The 20,791-nt window shown below is 36.5% G+C and overlaps 1 protein-coding gene across 1 annotated transcript in view; it reads left to right on the top strand.

Moving 5' to 3' along the window:
- MNAT1 (MNAT1 component of CDK activating kinase) overlaps nt 1-20,791 on the top strand; it is a 255,821-nt gene that overhangs the window by 143,327 nt on the left and 91,703 nt on the right. The gene's annotated exons all lie outside the window — the stretch shown is intronic.

The following is a 20,791-nucleotide window of genomic DNA, read 5'->3' as shown; positions in this document are numbered from 1 at the left end:
AAGAGAGAGAGAAAGGGAGGAAGCATCAATTCCCATATATGCCTTGACTAGGAAAGCCCAGGGTTTCAAACCGGCAACCTCAGTGTTTCAGGTCGAGGCTTTATCCACTGCGCCACCATAGGTAAGGCTGACTTTAGATTCTCAGTTCAGTTAGTTTTTCATTATACCACAGTGTTTCTTGGGTTAAACATGCAAAGTAGCAAAGATAGGTAAGGACAGAAATGAAAGAATTTAATATAGAAAGTACCCTTATACTTGGAACCAACCATGTTATCAATGGTAGGAACTAGTACATTTTCCTAGTTTCTTTATTTTTAATTTTATTTATTTATTTTTTATAGAGACAGAGAGTCAGAGAGAGGGATAGACAGGGACAGACAGACACGGAGAGAAACGAGAAGCATCAATCATTAGTTTTTCATTGCGCGTTGCAACAGCTTAGTTGTTCATTGATTGCTTTCTCACATGTGCCTTGACCGCGGGCCTTCAGCAGACCGAGCAACCCCTTGCTGGAGCCAGGGGCCTTGGGTCCAAGCTGGTGAGCCTCGCTCAAACCAGATGAGCCTGCACTCAAGCTGGCGACCTCGGGGTCTCGAATCTGGGTCCTTCTGCATCCCAGTTCGACGCTCTATCCACTGCGCCACCACCAGGTCAAGCTTTTTTAGTTTCTTGAATGAGGATTATTGATAATGGTTTGGCTTTATAAAGTAGTCTTTATTTCTGTAGTATTGATTTTAGTTTTAGAAATTAGATCCATAAATCTAATTACCTATTTGTGGTGCAAGGCTTGCTTATCCTTTGTTGGTCAAATAAGTTTGTAAATATGATATATAGGTTTGCTTGCTTATAGTTTGCATTGGGTGTGGGGGACAGGCTGTAAGCAGGCAGGGTTGTTATGCCCTAAGGCTTAGTTTTAAGACTAAGCCTTTCCTACCCTAAGTGACTTTGTATCAGAGACTTCCTTGTTTGTATATTGGATTAAAGGTTTTGATTTCTACACTATAAAATGGAGCAGACCGGGAGCTTGCTCTCTCTCAGTTCCTGAGATTAGCATTAGCGGAGAGAGCAGAGAAAGGCCACGTAGAGGAGAGGAGAGGCAGCCAAGATGGCGGAGTGCTGAAGGAGAAGCCAGTTTGTGTAGAGAGAAGGAGATGGGGAACAGAGGTGAATAAGGCTGGCGAGCTAGAAACCTTTGATTCTGGGAAACTTGGATAAATCAGTGGCTTTGGGAGCCCTGAATGGAAAGGGAAGTGTTTTCCCACTGTGTGTATTTCTTGCCCGCCAGGTGCAAGCTAGGATTAAAGCTAATGGCCCACCAGTTCTTGGCTCCATTGTTTCATTACCGTCTGTCCGAATCTAATGCGAACCTGCATGGGCCAGGCAGCTGTGATGGTGGCCGTGGCTACTGGCTTTACATCCTTAAAATGGTAAATAATGTTGTGTACTTTGTTATTGCTGTCACCAGTTCTAGCAAAGTTTCACTGTATTTTATCAAAGGTTGTCAAAGTATTTGTGTTCTATATACTAGTAGCAACTTAGCACATTTTTTCAGTAGGTTCTCAGTGAATGAGAAATAATGGGAAATAATTGTAGCCTCCTGTCATTCTGTTTAATGACTCAAGCAAGAGACTCTTTTCTTTGTCTTTCTTTTTTTTCCTAACAGAAGTTAGGCAGATTAGCAGTGTGACTAAAGATAGATAAGGACTTTAATATCTGACCAGGTGTGTTCAAATTCTGAATCTGTGAGTTAATGCTTATGGGATATTCATTTGAAATAGGATAAACCTTATTCATTGGATACCTCACAATATGTTATTTATGAGAATAAAGTGAAATGAAAATAAGCTCAGAGAAGAATTCTTTTAATGATTTTTTTAGATACTGTCAATTATAAAGATAAACTGTTTCCCAGATTTAACATAGCAGTTCTTCCATAGATAACATAGTAGATGATAAAAACAATAAATGAAGCTAATGACAAAGTAAAAAGTAGAGAGTGACTGAGTGATTAACTTAAAACAAGATAAATCTTAGAACTGGATGTAGAATTTCTCAAAATTTTAAGCTGTCTAAAGACAAGGAAAGAACAGTCTGTTCTAACTTATAAATAGGGTAATAGGAAACAATGACACAGTCTGTTAAAAAGTATTAATGACTTCTTCAGTCATTAAAGGATGACTTGGAGGATAATTTTATTTTGCAGATAATAGAAACCCTAAAAGTAACCCTGTTCTTTATTGCATGTTACATTTCATCTGAATTTCTGTTAAGTAGATATCGTCTGGGTAAAATATGTAAAACCAAACATCGATCTGGCCATCAGTTGGAATTATTGGAAGCAGAAATCAAAATTGCAGAGGGAGTCAAAGCCTTAGATGAAATCATAGCTAAGAAACAATCTGGTGCTTTCTTGATTAAAATACTGAAAAGAAGCTTTCTAAATATTTATGAATTTATATATTGTATTACCATGGTGATTCATGTCATTGCTTTTTCCTCAGCAAAAGCATATCTCTCTTTAGTAAGAATCATACATCCTAGAAAGTCTTACGGCACAAAGAAACTAAAGAGAAGTTCTGGTTTAACTTTTGGAAGACAAATACTGTGGTTTGTGTGCATTCATAGATAATGTAGAAATTTGACTGTGTCATATAGATTTCATCACTCCTTTCATGTGTACTTTATGTGTCTATTTGGATCTTTATAGACTACTGTAGTGCATTGGCCTATTGCTAAGTTGTGAGGTATTTAGTCATAGACAGGGATATTGAAGAAAGTATTCAAAAATTCAGTGGCTAGTAAGACTGGAGATCTTTTTATTTTTAATTTTTAGAGAAAGAGAGAAACAGGAAGGAAGAGAAATTAGAAGCATAAATTCAGAGGTCTGTAGCTTTAGTTGTTCATTGATTGCTTCTCATACGTGCCTTGACCTGGGGGGCTCAAACAAAACAGCGGCCCCTTGCTCAAGCCAGAGGCTTTGGGCTTCAAGCCAGTGACCGTTGGGCTCAGGCCAGTGACCATGAGATCACGGTCGATGATCCCACGCTCAGGCCTGCAGCCCTGTGCTCATGCTGGTGAGCCTGCGCTCAAGTTGGCAACTTCAGGTTTCAAACCTGGGACTTTAGCGTTCCAGGGCGGCACTCTATCCACCACCTCACCACTGGTCAGGCTAAACTGGAGACGATCTTTAATGTTCTGTTTGCTTCTGAGATTTTTTAAATTTTCTTTTGAGAATTTTATTATTTATTAGACACTAAAGGTGTCTATACTCTTTCCAGTCCTCATCACAGAATCCCTAATGTGACTCTAGTTCAGTCATTGTGAAAAAAAAATGTTTTGAGAATATTTTTTATGTAGGGAAATGCAAAGATGAAAAAATTTGGCTCAGTTAATTTGTTGACAGTTATTAAACAAATGAAAACATTAAGCAATAGATAAAATAATTAGTGAATATTTCTTAACCCATGTCTTTAAAAGGCAACTTCTGCTTTGTATTTTGTTTCAGAAAAGAAATATTTTACCAATGTTCTTTTTTAAAGCAATAATAATTAATAAAAACCAGATGTCCACTAAGCAAAATCATGCAATGCAATTTCTTTCCTCCTAACACCTTAATGATATCAGGAAGTTTGGATTTGGAGATGCGTATCGGTGACTTAAGATCAGGGAGCATGTTCGGAGTCAGTAGGTTTGAGTGAAGTGTTTCCAATTGGGAGCTTGGTGTTACAGTGTTGTGGGGACATACAGTACCTTGGAGAAGCACTAGGCACTGAATAAGAATGCAAAAGGGCCTGATCTGTGGTGGCGCAGTGGATAAAGCGTAGACCTGGAAATGCTGAGGTCGCCAGTTCGAAACCCTGGGCTTGCCTGGTCGAGGCACATATGGGAGTTGATGCTTCCAGCTCCTCCTCCCTGTCTCTCTCTCCTCTCTCTCTCTGTCTTTCTCTCTCCTCTCTAAAATGAATAAATAAAAAAAAAAAAGTAAAAAAAAAAAAAAAAAAAAAGAATGCAAAAGGTAAAATGAGAGAAGCTTACATTTTAGAAGTTTGACAATTTTGCCCAAAGCCAAGGTTCCATCTAGGAAGGAGAAAGTAAACTTTTTTTGTTTTCTGTCATATATTGCTCTTAGGGCTCTAGACTAAATTTAAAATAATGTTTTGTACAGTATACTGTTAGCTTAGGACTGTACCATCATTCAAAAGTTTGTTTCTACAGGAAGATGTTTTGAGTTCTAATTTCCTTTCAGACAGACTTGACTTTTTCTATGGTGATGGTTGCCAGTGGTGCTTTTATCTGGTGGTGGTATCTGTGGAAATGGTGCAAACTGCCAAATATCTCTCCTCTTCCTGTTCCTCAGGAAGTTGATGATACAGAAATAATAATTATTGGTAGCATTTTGTGGACACTTGATTCTGCTATGTTCTTAAAATATATTTTTATTTTGTTTTTTTTAAAGTAATTTTACAGGTGAAATTGAGGCTTGTTCAAAAGAAAGGTTGCTCAAGATAAAATTGGATTTTGAATCTTTGGACTCCCAAGGCCTGTGTTTTTAACATTGTATTTATTCAAGGGGATTATGTAGTATAGGAACTTTAAAAGAATAGAGCATATGCTTGCATTCTTGATGGAAAGAAGAGATACAGATGGGGAAGCTGTTGTGGTGGAAGAACCAAAATAAATGGAGACTGGGATTGTTCTTGCAGCTGCTTCAAGTTATTTGGAGGTTAACCTGGGTTAACCTGCTTGACATTGCAACTATGGGTTGTTTGGATGTTATTTTTAATTATAGTTATGACTTCATCAAGAGTAGTTTTGTGTATTATGGAAATTTTAATGCACATGCATTTCAAAATGAATGAGGGCTTAGGTGTTTAAAATATATCACCAGCATTGTTATAATATTAGAATACAGTGTAAGGTCAGGTCTTGAGCTATCCTCCCCTTTTTTTTACATATTAGATTCATGTTTTATAGTTACTCTCAATTTTTATGTTGTCTCATACAGTATAGATTAATATTATGAAATGAAACTGGTTAGTAATTTTTTTATATTATAATTATATCTATTTAAAGATGTAATGCCTGTAAAACACTTAAAATGAATATAGTTAGCTATTTTCTGAAAGACTATTATTTTCAAGAAAAGTTTTTTGCTTTCGTGACGAATTAAAAAAATGTCCAAACTCATAAACTTATTCTTGTACTCTATAGACAGAGGAAGAAAGTATTAGGGATATAAATTGTTTAAAGCATCTTTTCTTAGAACAATAAATGTTGCTTAAAATGTTAAACTTTAATGAAGTACATTTTTATTTAACTCGTTATTTTGTATTCAAAAAATATTTTTGGTGCCAGCTATGAATATGAATATGTCTGTTTTGCTTACTCTTGAACCCCTAATTCCTAAAAATGTATCATTAGATTTTTTCCACCATTTAAAAAATCAGTTCAGTAGTCAATCTTCAACACTTTTTAAAATTTTATTTTTTAAACTAAACATTTTTTACTTCCGTAAAATACATATAACAGAATTTACTATCTTAACCATTTTTACGTTTACAGTAGTGGTGTTAAATACATTCATATTGTGCAACCATTACTACCATCAATTGCTATAACTTTTTTCATTTTGTAAAACTGAAACTCTGTACCCATTAAACAATGCTGCCTACTACCACAGGCCTACAGGCAGTTTTTCAATTGTTTGTATTATACATTTAATAGTAAAAAGAAATTAGGAGAATTTAGAGGAAGGGAATGTTCACCTAAATCAACATATTTCAGTTTCCTTTATGTTGAGCAATTAGCTGACAAGCTAGTTTGAACCTGACTTTCAGGATAGAATACTTTTGAGGCTATATTCTTTGTTTTCAACAAGGCAAGTCTTGATGGTAGATCAATTAATGTAAATAGTGTTGTAATTCTGTTACAAGAGATACTTCTTAGAACTCATGAAATTCCTCCTTTAACCAGGGTATCAGATTTACTGTTGGGTTGAGGAAGAAGCCTGGCAGCAGTCTTGTGTATCAGTTCAAAATTGTTTAGAATGGGAAGTGTTTTTATTTATTTATTTTTTAATTATAGTTTACATTCAGTATTACTTCGTATTAATTTCAGATGTACATAATGTTTTTTTGTTTTTTGTTTTTTCACAGAGACAGAGAGAGAGTCAGAGAGAGGGATAGATAAGGGACAGACAGACAGGAATGGAGAGAGACGAGAAGCATCAATCATCAGCTTTTCGTTGAGACACCTTAGTTGTTCATTGATTGCTTTCTCATATGTGCCTTGCCTGTGGATCTTCAGCAGACCAAGTAACCCCTTGCTCAAGCCAGCGACCTAGGGTCCAAGCTGATGAGCTTTGCTCAAAGCAGATGATCCCGCGCTCAAGCTGGCGACCTTGAGGTCTGAACCTGTGTCCTCCACATCCCAGTCTGACGCTCTATCCACTGCGCCACTGCCTGGTCAGGCCATAGTGGTTTGATAGTCATATTTTTTATATAGTGATTCTGTCCAATATTTCAAGTACCCACCTGTCACTACACATAGTTATTACAATACTATTGACTGTATTCCCTATGCTGTACTTTTCATCCCTGTGACTGTTTTGTAACTACCAGTCTGTGCTTACCCCTTCATCTGTTTCACCCAGCCTCTACTCCCTCAACCCCCTCAGGCGACCATATTCTTTGCAGCTATGGGAAGTGTTCTTAAAACACTGTTGGAAAACTAATTAAAACTGAACTTTGAAATGGAAAAGAAAGCATAAAACTGTAAAAGTAAAGACTAATATTTTCTCTGTAATGTTTTTAAAAGATCTATAAGAGTGCTGGAGGAAGATATTTTTTAAAAAACTTGTTTTTTTAAAGTATAGATTTTTAAAAACAGGTGTTTATTTATTTTATTGCATTTACCTTGCTAAGTGGACAGCAAGGCAGGTAATTATCCTTAGGTCTGAGTATTAAAAATAGTATTATTATTGAATAAATATTAAGAGATCAACTTTTAACAACTCGGTAGAAATGATTTGTGTGCTAACTTTTTCTAATGTAAGATGAATCTCAATATGCCATAGAGTTGGTGACAATTAGGAAACTCTTTGTTCAGTTATGGGGAGATCTATTTATATAAGAGCTCTCAAAGGTTGTAAAAGATTATACTTGGCTATATGTGAAGGATAAATGTTGTGCAATAATGCCCCTTAGTTTTCCTTTTATAATAAATCTTAGCTATGTGTTCAGCGCAAGGGCTCAGTGCCAAAAAGAACAGGTTCAACTTGTCTGTGAGGATTTGCACCACAGTATAGTGCACAACTGCTTTTGTAGAGGTCATGGACGAGGTCACAGTCATGTACAGTTGAATGGAAGCAACTTTAAAAACATAGTAGAACAGATAGTATTACTGAAGATTCAAGAATCAATGTTAATTTAAAGCATTAAAAGGATGGAAAATCCTAAAAAGAACCCTCATATTTTCTACTTTATCTATATATGTTTATATGTTTTCAAGTGGATTTAAAAGGAGTTCTTTGATACATTGTGCCAGCATATTTTAAAAGAACTTCAGAATCACTTCTATAATGTCCAAACTTGGAAACATTGACTGTTTTAATGTTAAATTCTGGCATTACCCTGACAAGTTCATATGATAAAGGTTGACTATGATGGTGGTACAACGAAGGATTCAAGTGTCTGTGTGTGTGCATGTGTGGGGTGGTGGAGTGGGGTAAGGTCGTGGGTATTGGGGGTTCAGTTCTAATGAAAAAGCAGATGTGATCTGAAGGAGCATGCCTTCATGAGTCCTATTTCTCTTGAGCTTATGATTGAAAAGTTCAAAATTAACAACAAAGAAAATGCTATCTTATATTTATGTAGTATGACTTTCTCTCAAGTATCTCACCCTCCCTTCTTCCTTTCCTCTCTCTCTCCCTCCCTCCCTGCCTCCCTTCTTTTCTCTCAGAAATAGCAGGTGGAGAGACTGTAAGTCTCATGACTCCAGCTAGGGATAGTTTTGGGTTTAGTATAAGAAACACCAGGAAGAAGTAATGAAGCAGATGCAAAGCTTACCTAGAGTTGTGTTTTACCTAGGTGTTTTTGGTTATAGAGTGATTGCTTCTTTTTCTAAGTGGTGATCAAAATGGCAGGCAGCCATTGGTTTCAGTATAGAGATTAGTTAGAAATCTTTAGACTGTGTATCAGCAAATGCAGCTGATTGGCAGTATCACCTGTCTCAGCAACTGGTAGAATGTTAGTGCTTTTTATCAAGCCTGTAATTTCCAGAAGGGCTTCAAAGTTGTGTTCATTAAAGTCTCCCATACTAATTGCTTTCTTTGTTCTCTAGGGCACTGTTTTACTACATGTACCTTTTAAAATAATTTATTTATATGCGTACTTATGTAGGTTATAAAATAAAGTTAGTTAAAAAAAAAACCCACTAAACTCTGTAGTCCTGTGTTTGTGGAACCACCATTTATGCTCAGTAAACACATTATTTTTCCAGATGAAAAATTTACCAAGATTGTGATTTCTCTGCATTGCTTTTGTAATTCATATAGTAAATATAAAACATATCTGACAATTATGAAAGTAATCTGCTAAAGTATAGTAGAATATAATTTAAAGGATTGGTCATTATAGTCAACTTTCTAGGAGGGTAGTTTACTTCTACATTGCTAGGAATTGTTCTTGTTGAAATTGTCTTTCTGGCTCATACTTATTTCAAAATATATTCAATTTACGTAGATTCACAAATCATCAATTTCTATGTTATTTGAGGAAGATAATATATGTGTTTGTTATGAAAAGAAAACAACTTATAAGAGAGTATCTAAAAATGAGGCACATATCTCAGTATAGTAAAATTTGCATCAATCTAAATATATTATGGAAAAGTCAAATGTGAATAATTGTATGTTTTAATGAACTAGCACTTATATACTAATTTAAAAAGCACTTGTATACTAATATTTTAAAAAACAAATGAGTACGTTCTAATTTGTTTAATTAATAAAAATATATATTGTTGAATGCTTGGATTAGTTCTTATGGTATATCCTTTCTATCATACCTTCACAGTGCCTAGTTATCTCTTAAATGTTTAGATAAGTCAATTTTCATATTGTAGTCCTGTAATAGAAAAGTGCTTGGTGCATCCAGCAGTATAGGATTTAAAATCTGGGTAGATTACTTGGCCTTGGAAGACTTCAGTTTATTTTCTTGTAAAATAGGCTAAATAATAATTACTGCTAATGTATGTATGTATAGTGTCTAGCATGGCATATAGTAGCTATTTAGTAAATATTTCTGTATCCATTGCATGGAATTGCACTGCTAGTAATCACATTCCATGTATGCATGTCTTTTGTAAAAGATAATTTATACGAAATTGCAAGTGAAAGGGAATTGGAATCCTGAATATGCTATTCTATTCTGCATTTACCGTCTAGATTTAATTGCATGGTTTTGTGAAGGCAGCGGTGGTGGTAGTGATATGTGTTTGTGGAAGGCAGATTGGGATGGTAAGGGTATTTATAATATTTGTTGTTTCCTTTTAGGGCAGAAGAAGGATAAAGTCAGTGACAGCTTGGCTTAATTATTTTTCTTATTTTCTACACCGGGAATGACACAATAATGACCCAATTTGTAGTTAAATGCCCTCAAATAGAAGGAGATTTATTATGTAATTTCTTTTAAGGAGAGGATGGCCTGGAGTATGGGATTGGAGAGAGTGGGATACTGTTTTGTTCTTACAAAACATTTGTTCAATCATGAAACATTCTTAGGCGCTGTATAGGAATAAAGTTTAGATCTAAATGAAAACACTATACTAAATAAAGCAAAATATGATCTCTTGAATTATTTAGTTTCTGTTATGGTATAAATAAGCTTTCTGCTACCTTTTCATGAAAAATATATTTGCTTCAGAAGATTAGTTTTATGTGCTATTTTTTGTTTTGTTTATATAATGATAGTAATGCTTTTAGAGAACTTTAAAGTAATTTTCATATTTTATAACATGCAGAAATTTAGATTTATATATAAGTTGTCCTTACTGTTGGTTAGTGAACAGTTCATTTAAAGTGCCAAGGTGAGAATTCTTTCTTGGATGCTATTTTTGTAATTACTAAAAATAAATACGCTACAATGTTACATGCCTGAAAAGTTGTTTTTAAAATTTTGACAAGTACTGTTTTTCTTAAAATTAATGTAGACTCTTTTAAGGAGACAGGTTTTGTTCACCAGATAGTCTCCTTGATGTTTTTCTTTACAGATCTTTTTATAGAAACAGATATGATTTGCTGGACACTCTGTCCTCTTGGCAACAAATGGTGGTTCAGTAGCACCAGAGAAAGAATGTAAAAATAATACTTTTCAACACTGCCTCATTTATCAGTGCTCAGTGGAAACTAAAACCTAGACCCACAAAAACAAATACAATAAAATCTTTTTCTTGAACCTACCTTTCCTTTAAGCCACTGCCATCCCCCCTTTCCATTTTACCTTATAATTTGATGAAAACAGTAATCAGATTCACTCAGTGTTTCTATTTCCTTATCTTCTGCCACTTATGTTCTGGCTCCTAGTTTCGCTACTACACTGAAGCTACTCTTGGTATTGAAATTCCCTTCACTACAGATGCTCTCCCCTCCCCACTTCAGCCCCATTCAGTCTTCATAACCTACGTCAAATGTCTTTTTTCTCCATGAATTCAGTTGAATGAGCATTCAGATACCTGTTATGCTTAGCAGAGTCATATCATATGTACATTTAACTTATTTGAATTAAACTAAAGTTGAAAAAATACTGAACTAGGGAGAAAAATAGTAAAGAATTCTTCTCTTCACCCAGTAAAAGTACTTTTAAAACAATGTGGTTGTCAAAAGCAGGCCAACCACTGTACTTCATCTAGTTTTCTATGGAACATAATTTATTCCAGTGCTAGAGGAAAACCTAGCTGAGTTGGATTTATATGAAGGTATTATAATATGCATAGAACAATGTACTGTATACTTTATGGGATATTTTAGGGATTTTTGAGAGGTTACTTTGACCCGTTTTTGTCTTCCGGTAATTGTATAACCTAATCTTTGTGCAGGATGTGTCTTGACTGTTACAGCTATGTGGAATGTGAGTCAGTCACATCATTTAGGTCCCTATTGTAACATTTAGATCTCTCTTGAATGTTTTATTTTGTATTTTTTAGTTTTTATTAAAATTTTTTTATTGAATTTAGAGAGAAGAGAGAGAGAGAGGGAGGGAAGGAGGGAGGGAGGGAGGGGGGAAAGAGGGAGGGAGGGAGGTCAGGGAGGAACAGGAAGCATCTACTCATAGTAGTTGCTTCTTGCATGTACCTTGACCAGGCAAGCCCAGGGTTTTGAACTGGCAGCCTCAGTGTTCCAGGCCGACTCTATCCACTGTGCCACCACAGGTCAAGCTATCTTGAATGTTTTAGATGTAGAACTGTCAGAGGCAGAGGTGACTAGCTTAATTCCTTTTCTGTTTTTATTTTTGCATTTTTGGGGAAACAAATTTGTATGAACACAATTACATATAATGTTGTGTTCGTATAGTCAAAACAGTTAAAGCAAAAGGAGGAAATGCTGTTCTTTTTCATGTTCACGTAGTTTGAGACCCTTGGCTTTCTGAAAGCAAATTGCATATGTCCACAAATATATTGTTGCATTTAGTTTCCATATGAGCTGTAATAGTTCTATCCCAGTACAAATGAATTTATAGAAATATATTTTGTAAACATGTAGGGCTAGGTTGTAATTATATTTGAGATGCTTTAATGATATTTATCTTTTAAAATAGATAATATTTTCTAACTTTTCACCAAAATTTTAAGTTTTTAAGTGTGGTACATTTTTAATGTTCTTTCTTAGGAAATAGTTTATACTGGTGTAACAAGAAGAGTTTCAAGATGGAGTTGATGTGTTATTAAAGAATATTTATTTCATGTGATAATTTGAGGACTAAATGGTGTGTGTTGTGGTGAGAGGACTGTAGATAAATGTATTTAACACATTCTTGAAGTAATTTCAGTGTAGTGAACAGATTTTGATGAAATTTTCAGGGCCAATTGATAAAGTAGTTTTGGAGATTTGGCTTGGGCAAGTGAGAGCATAATTCACTTAGGGCCATTTGACTTTTAATTTAACAAGAAGCTCAAACCCAGCTAAATGGTTATAAAAATTATTCTTTAATGTTTTAAAGCATATCATATATTTGAATGGAACTGATCATCACTGAAGAGCTGGAAAAATATAGCACTATTCTCAGTGTATTCAGGATGAAACCTTGAAAGGTTCAAATATGAATTCTGGAAAAGCCTGTTTTCTTTGAGAAGAAAAATTTGGGGAAAAATTGGTAATCTAGCTTTTAGGGACTGAAGTTTAAAAGACAACGAATACTTCTAAAGACTGATTTGTGGGACTAAGTGAGCAAAATAGCCAAACATAATTTTTTTTTTAATCATGAGAATATGATGATCAAAGCTGGGGACAGTGAACAGTAAGTATTGAAGGTAGAAGAAGCAACAGAAGAGCGTCGGTGAGGCTGCTCTGTCTCTCTAGGAATGCCGTAGAAGAGAAATGAGCCCGGGCGGCTGCTTTGGCTTGATGGAAAGTCAGAGAAAAGGGGGCCTTTCTAAACAGTTTTAGGACAGCCCAGATGAGCCACTTCTGCCCATTGCTTTCCTGGTTAAAAATCTGGTGGGGTCCCTGAGAGTTTAGGAGATGCTCTCCTGAGAGGAAAGAAGAGGAGGGAGGGACAGATGTAGGCATGCTCCTGGGAAGGGGAGTGTACTCATAATAATGTTTTTTTCCAGAAAGGTAATTATTTTGCCCATTCCAAAACATGCATTTAAATAGGGAATGTAGTCTGATGATTCTGGTAGAGAATTAGGAATCTGGGGCTTAGTGCTTGTTTGTTTGTTTTTTCCACTGGCTATTTCTCTAGTATATGTAGAATCAAGATATTTTACATTAAATTTTGGGGAAATTCTTTCTATTTTTTGTGAGGGAGTAGCTTGTTTCCACTCGGTAGAAATGCAGTCATGGCAGGTTAGACTTGGAAGATCTCTGGTTCAACCCCTCAACTTGCCCCCCAACCCCTATTATAAATGATGAAGAGAAATTATTAATGAAGCTTAGAGAAATTGTATCACCTCAGTTTATTTCAGTTTAGAGGAGGTGCCAGCATAATTTTATAGTAGTTACCTCTTATCATACAGAATTTTGTCCCTCATTTGTCTTATGTTGTTCATTATTAATTTAAAAAAAATTAGAGAAAGCCTTAAGAAAGTGATTGCCATGCAGCCGTTGCAGTGATGACAGGCTGATATCCCCCTGAGTGACCAGAGCAGCATAGTATAAAAGTTGTTCTGCTTGCCCCTAAAATAAGTAGAAAATGACTGAATTACCCCTCAATTTTTTTTTAACTTAAATTAAGCATCTTGAAGGCAGTGCCAGTCATATTTTTTAAGTATTCTCTATACCATTAAAAAGTTGTGTGAGTGCACACACACACAATTAAAAAATATATATGCACAAATAGAAAACACATGCACGTATGTGCACACACACATTTAAATTATTAGGAGATTTACCAGCATAGAAACAGTATTTCAGGAATAACTGTAACTGATTTTTCCAAACGGTCTAAATGTAGACATTTTCTTTGGAAATAATTACTAGAATTGTGTTGGATAAATGCTCTAGAAACAGTAAAGTGTTTGGTTTCTAATTCCCATTAGTAATGTGACATATTCTGTAAGATTTGGTAAATTTAACATGCGAAAGTACAGTTTATGAAAACAGCTACCACTATTACTACTTTTCTTTTTTTCTTTTTAATGTTTTGTATTAGATGATTCAAAAAAAAAGTTTAAGGCAAAATTTCATATCAGAGTGATTTAGTAGAATATAAACTCCCTGAAGGCAAGGACTGGGATATGTTTTATCCACTGCTGTACTTTTACAGTTTGTGTTATATAGTCAGTGCTCAGTATGTGTCAGGTGAATGGATCATGATTCCAACAGAATAATGACAATGTTTTGTTTCTGAAATTTTGTTAAATGAGTTCATAAGTAGCTGGAAAGCACATTTCCAACCCACAGATAAAAAAAAACATCCATTGCCCCTCTGTAAGGAATAAGTGAAAGAAACAGTATTAAAGTGTGGAGAAGGTGGAGATGTATTCCTTGTGCATGCTCATTGTGCATGCAATTAACAAAATTTCAATTGTCTATGCTTAGTAAGAACATTTTTTGTTTTCTCTTATTTTAATTGTATTTATTGGGGTGACATTGGTTAAAAATTATATAGGCCTCAGGTGTACAGTTCTATAATGCATCATCTGTATATTGTATTCTGTGTTCACCACATAAAGTCAAGTCTTTCCATCACCATTTATCTCCTCTCTTTATCTTTTTAAAAAATTTATTCATTTTTAGAGAGGAGAGAGAGGGAGAGAGAGAAACAGAGAGGAGAGAGAGACAGAGAGAAGTGGGGAGGAGCTGGAAGCATCAACTTCCATATATGCCTTGACCAGGCAATCCCAGGGTTTCGAACTGGCGACCTCAGCATTTCCAGGTCGAGGCTTTATCCACTGCGCCACCACAGGTCAGGCTCCTCCCTTTATCTTTTTCTTTCTCCTTCCACTCCCCTTTCCTTCAGGTAACCACCATATTGTTGTCTGTGTCTATGAGGGTGTTTTTTTTTCCTTAACCTCTTTACCTTCTTTACCCAGCCCTGCAACACCCCTCCCTCTGAAAGCTGTCAGTCTGTTTCTGTTGTTTGTTAGTTAATTTTGTTCATTAGATTCCACATACAGGTGAAATCATCTGGTATTTGACTTCTCTGACTGGCTTATTTCACATAGCATAACGTTCTCCAGTCAATCCATGCTGTTATAAAAAGCAAATGTCCTTTTTTATGACTGAGTAGTATTCCATTCTTTAAATATACCACAGCTTTTTTATCCACTCATCTACTGATAGGCACTGGGGCTTCTTCCAGATGTTGACTGTTGTAAATAACACTGCAATAAATACTGGAATGCATATATTCTTTCAAATCAGTGTTTTGGATTTCTTTGGATATATTCCCAGACGTGGAATTGCTGGGTCATTGGGCAGTTTCATTTTTCATTTTTTTTAAAGATTTTATTTATTCATTTTAGAGAAGAGGGGAGGGGGGGAGGGGCAGAAAGCATCAACTCCCATATGTGCCTTGTCTAGGCAAGCCCAGGGTTTCAAACCAGCGACCTCAGCGTTCCAGGTCGACGCTTTATCCACTGCGCCACCACAGGTCAGGCTTCATTTTTAATTTTTTGAGGTAACTGCATACTGTGTTCCACAGTGACTGCACCAAACTGCACTCCCACCAACAGTGCATAAAGATTCCCATTTTTTCATATCCTTGCCAAGACTTGTTGTTTGTTGATTTATTGATGATAGTCATTCTGATATGTGTGAGGTGATATTTCATTATGATTTTCATTTGCCTTTCTCGGGTGTTTAATAATCATGAGCATCTTGTCATATACTATTGGCCATCTGAAAGTCCTCTTTGGAGAAGTTTCTATCCATGTCCTTTGTCCATTTTTTTTAATTGGTTGGTTTGCTTTTTGGTGTTGAGTTTTTAATTTTTTAAATAAATTTGGCATATTAACCCCTTACCAGATATAACATTGGTGAATATGTTCTTTCATTCAGTGGGTTGTCTTCATTTTGTTGATGGTTTCCTTTGCTGTACAAAACCTTTTTAGTTTGATGTAGTCCAATTTGTTTATTTTTCCTTTGTTTCCCTTGCCTGAAGGGACACAGAAGTAATATTGCTCTGCTCAATCTTTCTTTTTTCCATATTTCCTGTTTGTGTTATTCAGCTCTCTGATTTTCACATTTCAATATTCTGCTCAGCTATAGCAGATTGCTACTAAGTCTTGCAGTTTTAACTGTAATTATTTTTTTCTCTTCCTCTTAGTTACCACTCAGATTTGGATTTTATTACTTTAACCCTAATTATTAAAATAGCTACTAACTTGACTTACTTGGTTCTATTCTCTTCTTGTTTTGGCAGTATAATTTGCTCTGCTATTTATTTTATCACTTGTTTCATATTTAATTGAGATAAGATTTTTTCAACATTGTTTTAGAGGGTCTGATATTTTTTCCTTTTGTGTTTTCCAAAGTGAGAAGGGGTGGGGAGGCAGACAGACTCCCAGATGCGCCTGACCAGGATCCACCTGGCATGCCCACCAGGGGACAATACTCGGCCCATCTGGGGTTAGTGCTCTGCTGCAACTGGAGCCATTCTAACGCCTGAGGTGGAAGCCATAGAGCCATCCTCAGCGCCCGGGCCAACTTTGCTCCAATGGAGCCTTGGCTGTGGGAGGGGAAGAGAGAGACAGAGAGGAAGGAGGGGGGGAAAGGTGGAGAATCATATGGGCGCTGCTTCTTTGCGCCCTGACCGGAAATTGAACCCGGGGCTTTCACATGCCAGGCCAACGCTCTACCTCTCAGCCAACCGGCCAGGGCCTTTTTTTTATTTTTTTAAAGTCAGAGGAGGGAAGATAGACTTCCTCATGCGCCCAACCAGGATCCACCTGGCAACCCCTGTCTGGGGCTGATGCTCGAATCAGCTGAGCTAGCCACAGCACCTGAGGCTGACGCTTGACCCAGCGGAGCTATCCTCAGTGCCTGGGGCCAACACTCAAATCAACTGAGCTAACCTCAGCACCCAGGGCTGACACTCAAACCAGTCCAAGCCACTGGCTGAAAGAGGGGAAGAGAAAGAGAAGGGGGAGAGAGACAGGAATGGAAACAGATGGTCACTTCTCATATGTGCCCTGACTGGGAATCGAACCCCAGATGTCTGCATGTCAGGATGGCACTTGATCCACTGAGCCAGCCGGCCAGGGCCAGTGTCTAATGTTTTTTTAACCATGAGTTTTTAAGCTATGCTATACTGATTCAGTCTGTGCCTTACTTTGCCTCCCCATATCCCCATTCTCTGCTCATGTGTGTTTGTTATTTTCTCAAGAAAGGACATACTACTCTGGTAATGTTGCTGTTCTCCATATTTCCTTGCTTTTGTAGACTTTGCCCTCTGAGGTCTAGTATTGTTTCATTCTTCCACTTTTTCTGATTCTTCCTCTCTCTTGATTTTGTATAGCCCTTCATGTGCATACCATATCATTTGGTACCAAGTCATGTTTTTTTTATTTATTTATTTATTTATTTATTTATTTATTGTATTTTTATGAAGCTGGAAACGGGGAGAGACAGTCAGACAGACTCCCACATGCGCCTGACCGAGATCCACCCGGCACGCCCACCAGGGGCGGTGCTCTGCCCACCAGGGGGCGATGGTCTGCCCATCCTGGGCGTCGCTATGTTGCGACCAGAGCCACTCTAGCGCCTGAGGCAGAGGCCACAGAGCCATCCTCAGCGCCCGGGACATCTTTGCTCCAATGGAGCCTTAGCTGCGGGAGGGGAAGAGAGAGACAGAGAGGAAGGAGAGGGGGAGGGGTGGAGAAGCAAATGGGCGCCTCTCCTGTGTGCCCTGGCCGGGAATCGAACCCAGGACTTCTGCACGCCAGGCCAACGCTCTACCACTGAGCCAACCGGCCAGGGCCCAACCAAGTCATGTTTAATTTAGATGTGATGCATTACTACTACGTCATCTAGTTTGCCTTCCTTAATCTGAATCCTCTTTTTCTCTGATAATTTATAATAATATATTTACTGGGTTTTTTTTTTTAGTAATATCACATTCAATTATCATTTAGCATCTGGAAACTTTCACTTAACATTTTCCACACCAGACTTGTTAAGACATGTAGTCAATGATTTTTTTAAAAAAATCTTAAAATTTTTTTAATCTTAAGTTCTTCCCTAGCTTTGGATTGAGAAACTTGGCATCTATCTCATACCAATTTTTTTTTGGGGGGGGGGATAGATTGAATATTACAAGGTCATGTTGTGTATCATTTATGATAAATGGAATTACCAGTGAAAAATTTCTTTCTAAATGTCATAAAGTTTATTTCTCTCTAAATTCATAATAAAAAAAGTCCTTTTTGAGCCTACAGTTATTTGATCATATCTAAGTTACTAGAACTTTTATTGAAAATTGTTTTAAACCATCTAGGATTTATTTATTAACGTCATACTTTTAAATTAAGCAACCGTGATTATATGTCTAAAAATAAGGATATTGGCCCTGAGTGGTAGAGCGTCGGCCTGGCGTACGGGGGACCGGGTTCGATTCCCGGCCAGGGCACATAGGAGAAGAGCCCATTTGCTTCTCCACCCCCCCCCCCTCCTCTCTGTCTCTCTCTTCCCCTCCCACAGCCAAGGCTCCATTGGAGCAAAGATGGCCCAGGCGCTGGGGATGGCTCCTTGGCCTCTGCCCCAGGCACTAGAGTGGCTCTGGTCACGGCAGAGCAACGCCCCAGAGGGGCAGAGCATCGCCCCCTGGTGGGCAGAGCGTTGCCTCTGGTGGGCATGCCGGGTGGATCCCAGTCGGGCGCATGCGGGAGTCTGTCTCACTGTCTCTCCCCGTTTCCAGGTTCAGAAAAATTCAAATAAATAAATAAATAAAATAAAAATAAGGATATTAAAATGCAGTGTGATATGGTAGAACCTGTACTGGACAAAACTGGTAGATATGACTCTGTGTGACCTTAGGAAAATTTACATTTTGAGAGTCTTAGTTTTTTTATTCATCAAATAACAAAGTTAGGGGGAAAGACCATGGGCTTTAAGAATTTGATAGACTTGGCTTCTAATCCTCAACTTGCCATTAACTACAGTGTTACCTTGCTAAGTAACTTATCTAAACCCCTGTTTCTTATTCATAATACAGGTAATAGTATTTGTCTCATAAAACTATTGTGAATGTGAGGAAATTATGCATAGCTCTTCGACTACTTAACTATTATTACTCTTAGATGATCTTTTATGGATCCTTTATATGCCCACAAACTTGCAGAAAAGACTTTGGATTGTATAATAACATAACTTCAGTTATGTGAGCATTTATATTTAGGACATGATTACTTTTAGCATGTTGTATTCCACTATAATAACTTAAGAGAGCCCGTGTTTTTTAACATCTTACCTGGAAAGTACTCCGACTCTTGAAAATGCCCATTTGATATCATCTTTTCTAGGCCTTACTCTGTAATTTATAAAGTGAAAATAGAGTAATTGGACAAAGTAACCTGCAGTTCTGTGTTAGTAGGACTATAATAGGTGCCCCTCTTTAATTCTTAACAATTTTTATTTTTATTTATTTCTTCTAACCTGAAAATGTGACACTAATACTAGACCTTTTGCATCATGTGGCAGAATTTAGAACTTGGCAGCTTATAAAAAGGACACTGAAACAAGAGATGTCAGAATGTTATTCAAAACATTCAACTTGGCAGGCCTCTTCCTTTTCTTTTTAATTTAATTTTGTTAAATTTAATGGGGTAACATTGTTATAAGATTATAGGTTTCAAGTATACAATTTTATGATACGCAATCTGTATATTGTATTGTGTTCCCACCACCCAAAATTAAACCCTCTTCTGTCACTATATATTTAACCCCCTTTACATTTTAATACCGCCACCTGCCTTCCCTCTGGTACTTACCATATTGTTGTCTGTCTCTATGTGATTTTGTTTTGTTGCTTGTTCATTTGTTGCTTCCCATTTTATATCCCACATGAGTAAAATCATATAGCTCTTAACTTTTCTGCCTGACTTATTTTGATTTGCATGATATTATCAAGGTCTGTCCATATTGTTGCAGATGGCAGTATTTCATCTTTTCTTATGGCTGAATATTCCATTGTGTAAATATACTACATCTTCTTTATCCAATCATCTATTGAAGGACACTAGTTATTTTCATGTCTTGGCTTCTGTGAATAATACTGTAGTGAACATAGGGGTGCATATATTTTTGCAAATAAATGTTTTCAAATTTTTGGGTAGATACCCAGATTTAACACTATACCCATTAAAATCCCAAAGACATTTTTTAAAAAAGAAATAGAACAGGAAAAATCATCAGATTTGTGTGGAACTACAAAATACCCCAAATAGTCAAAACAGTTCTTGGAAAAAAGAATGAAGCCTGACTTCAGATTATACTACTATGAAGCAATGATAATCAAAACAGCATAGTATTAGCAAAAAAACCAGCCAGAAATAAAATCTCATTTATATAGGCAAATAATTTTTGATAAAGGAACCAAAAACATACAATGGGGAAAAAAAAGGCCTCTTCAATAAATGGTGCTGAGAAAATTGAAAAGCCACATGCAAAAGAATGAAATTGAACTATAGTTTGTCCCCATATACAAAAATTAACTCAGAATGGATGAAAATAAGACCTGAAACAATAAATTACATAGAAGAAAACATAGGTATTAAAATTTTGGACTTTGGGCTTAAAGAAGATTTTATGGATTCGACCCCAAAGGCAAGGGAAGTAAAGGTAAAAATAAATGAAGGGGACTATATCAAACTATAAAGCTGCACAGCAAAAGTACCTGCCACCAAACAAAAAGGCAACCAACTGAATGGGAGAAGAGATTTGTAAACAACATCTCTGACATAGGATTAATATCCAAAATATGTAAAGATTTCACGCAACTCAACGCCAAACAATTCAATTAAAAAATCAGCAGAGGACCCGACAGACACTTCTCACAACAAGACATACAAATGGCCAGCAGATATATGAAAAGATGTTCAGCTTCACTAGCTTTTAAGGAAATGGAAATCAAAA

Source organism: Saccopteryx bilineata, chromosome 4, assembly GCF_036850765.1.
Source record: "Saccopteryx bilineata isolate mSacBil1 chromosome 4, mSacBil1_pri_phased_curated, whole genome shotgun sequence".
Classification (NCBI taxonomy): Eukaryota; Metazoa; Chordata; class Mammalia; order Chiroptera; family Emballonuridae; genus Saccopteryx; species Saccopteryx bilineata.
The sequence above is the reverse complement of the archived record's forward strand: the minus strand, read 5'-3'. Positions and strand labels throughout refer to the sequence as shown.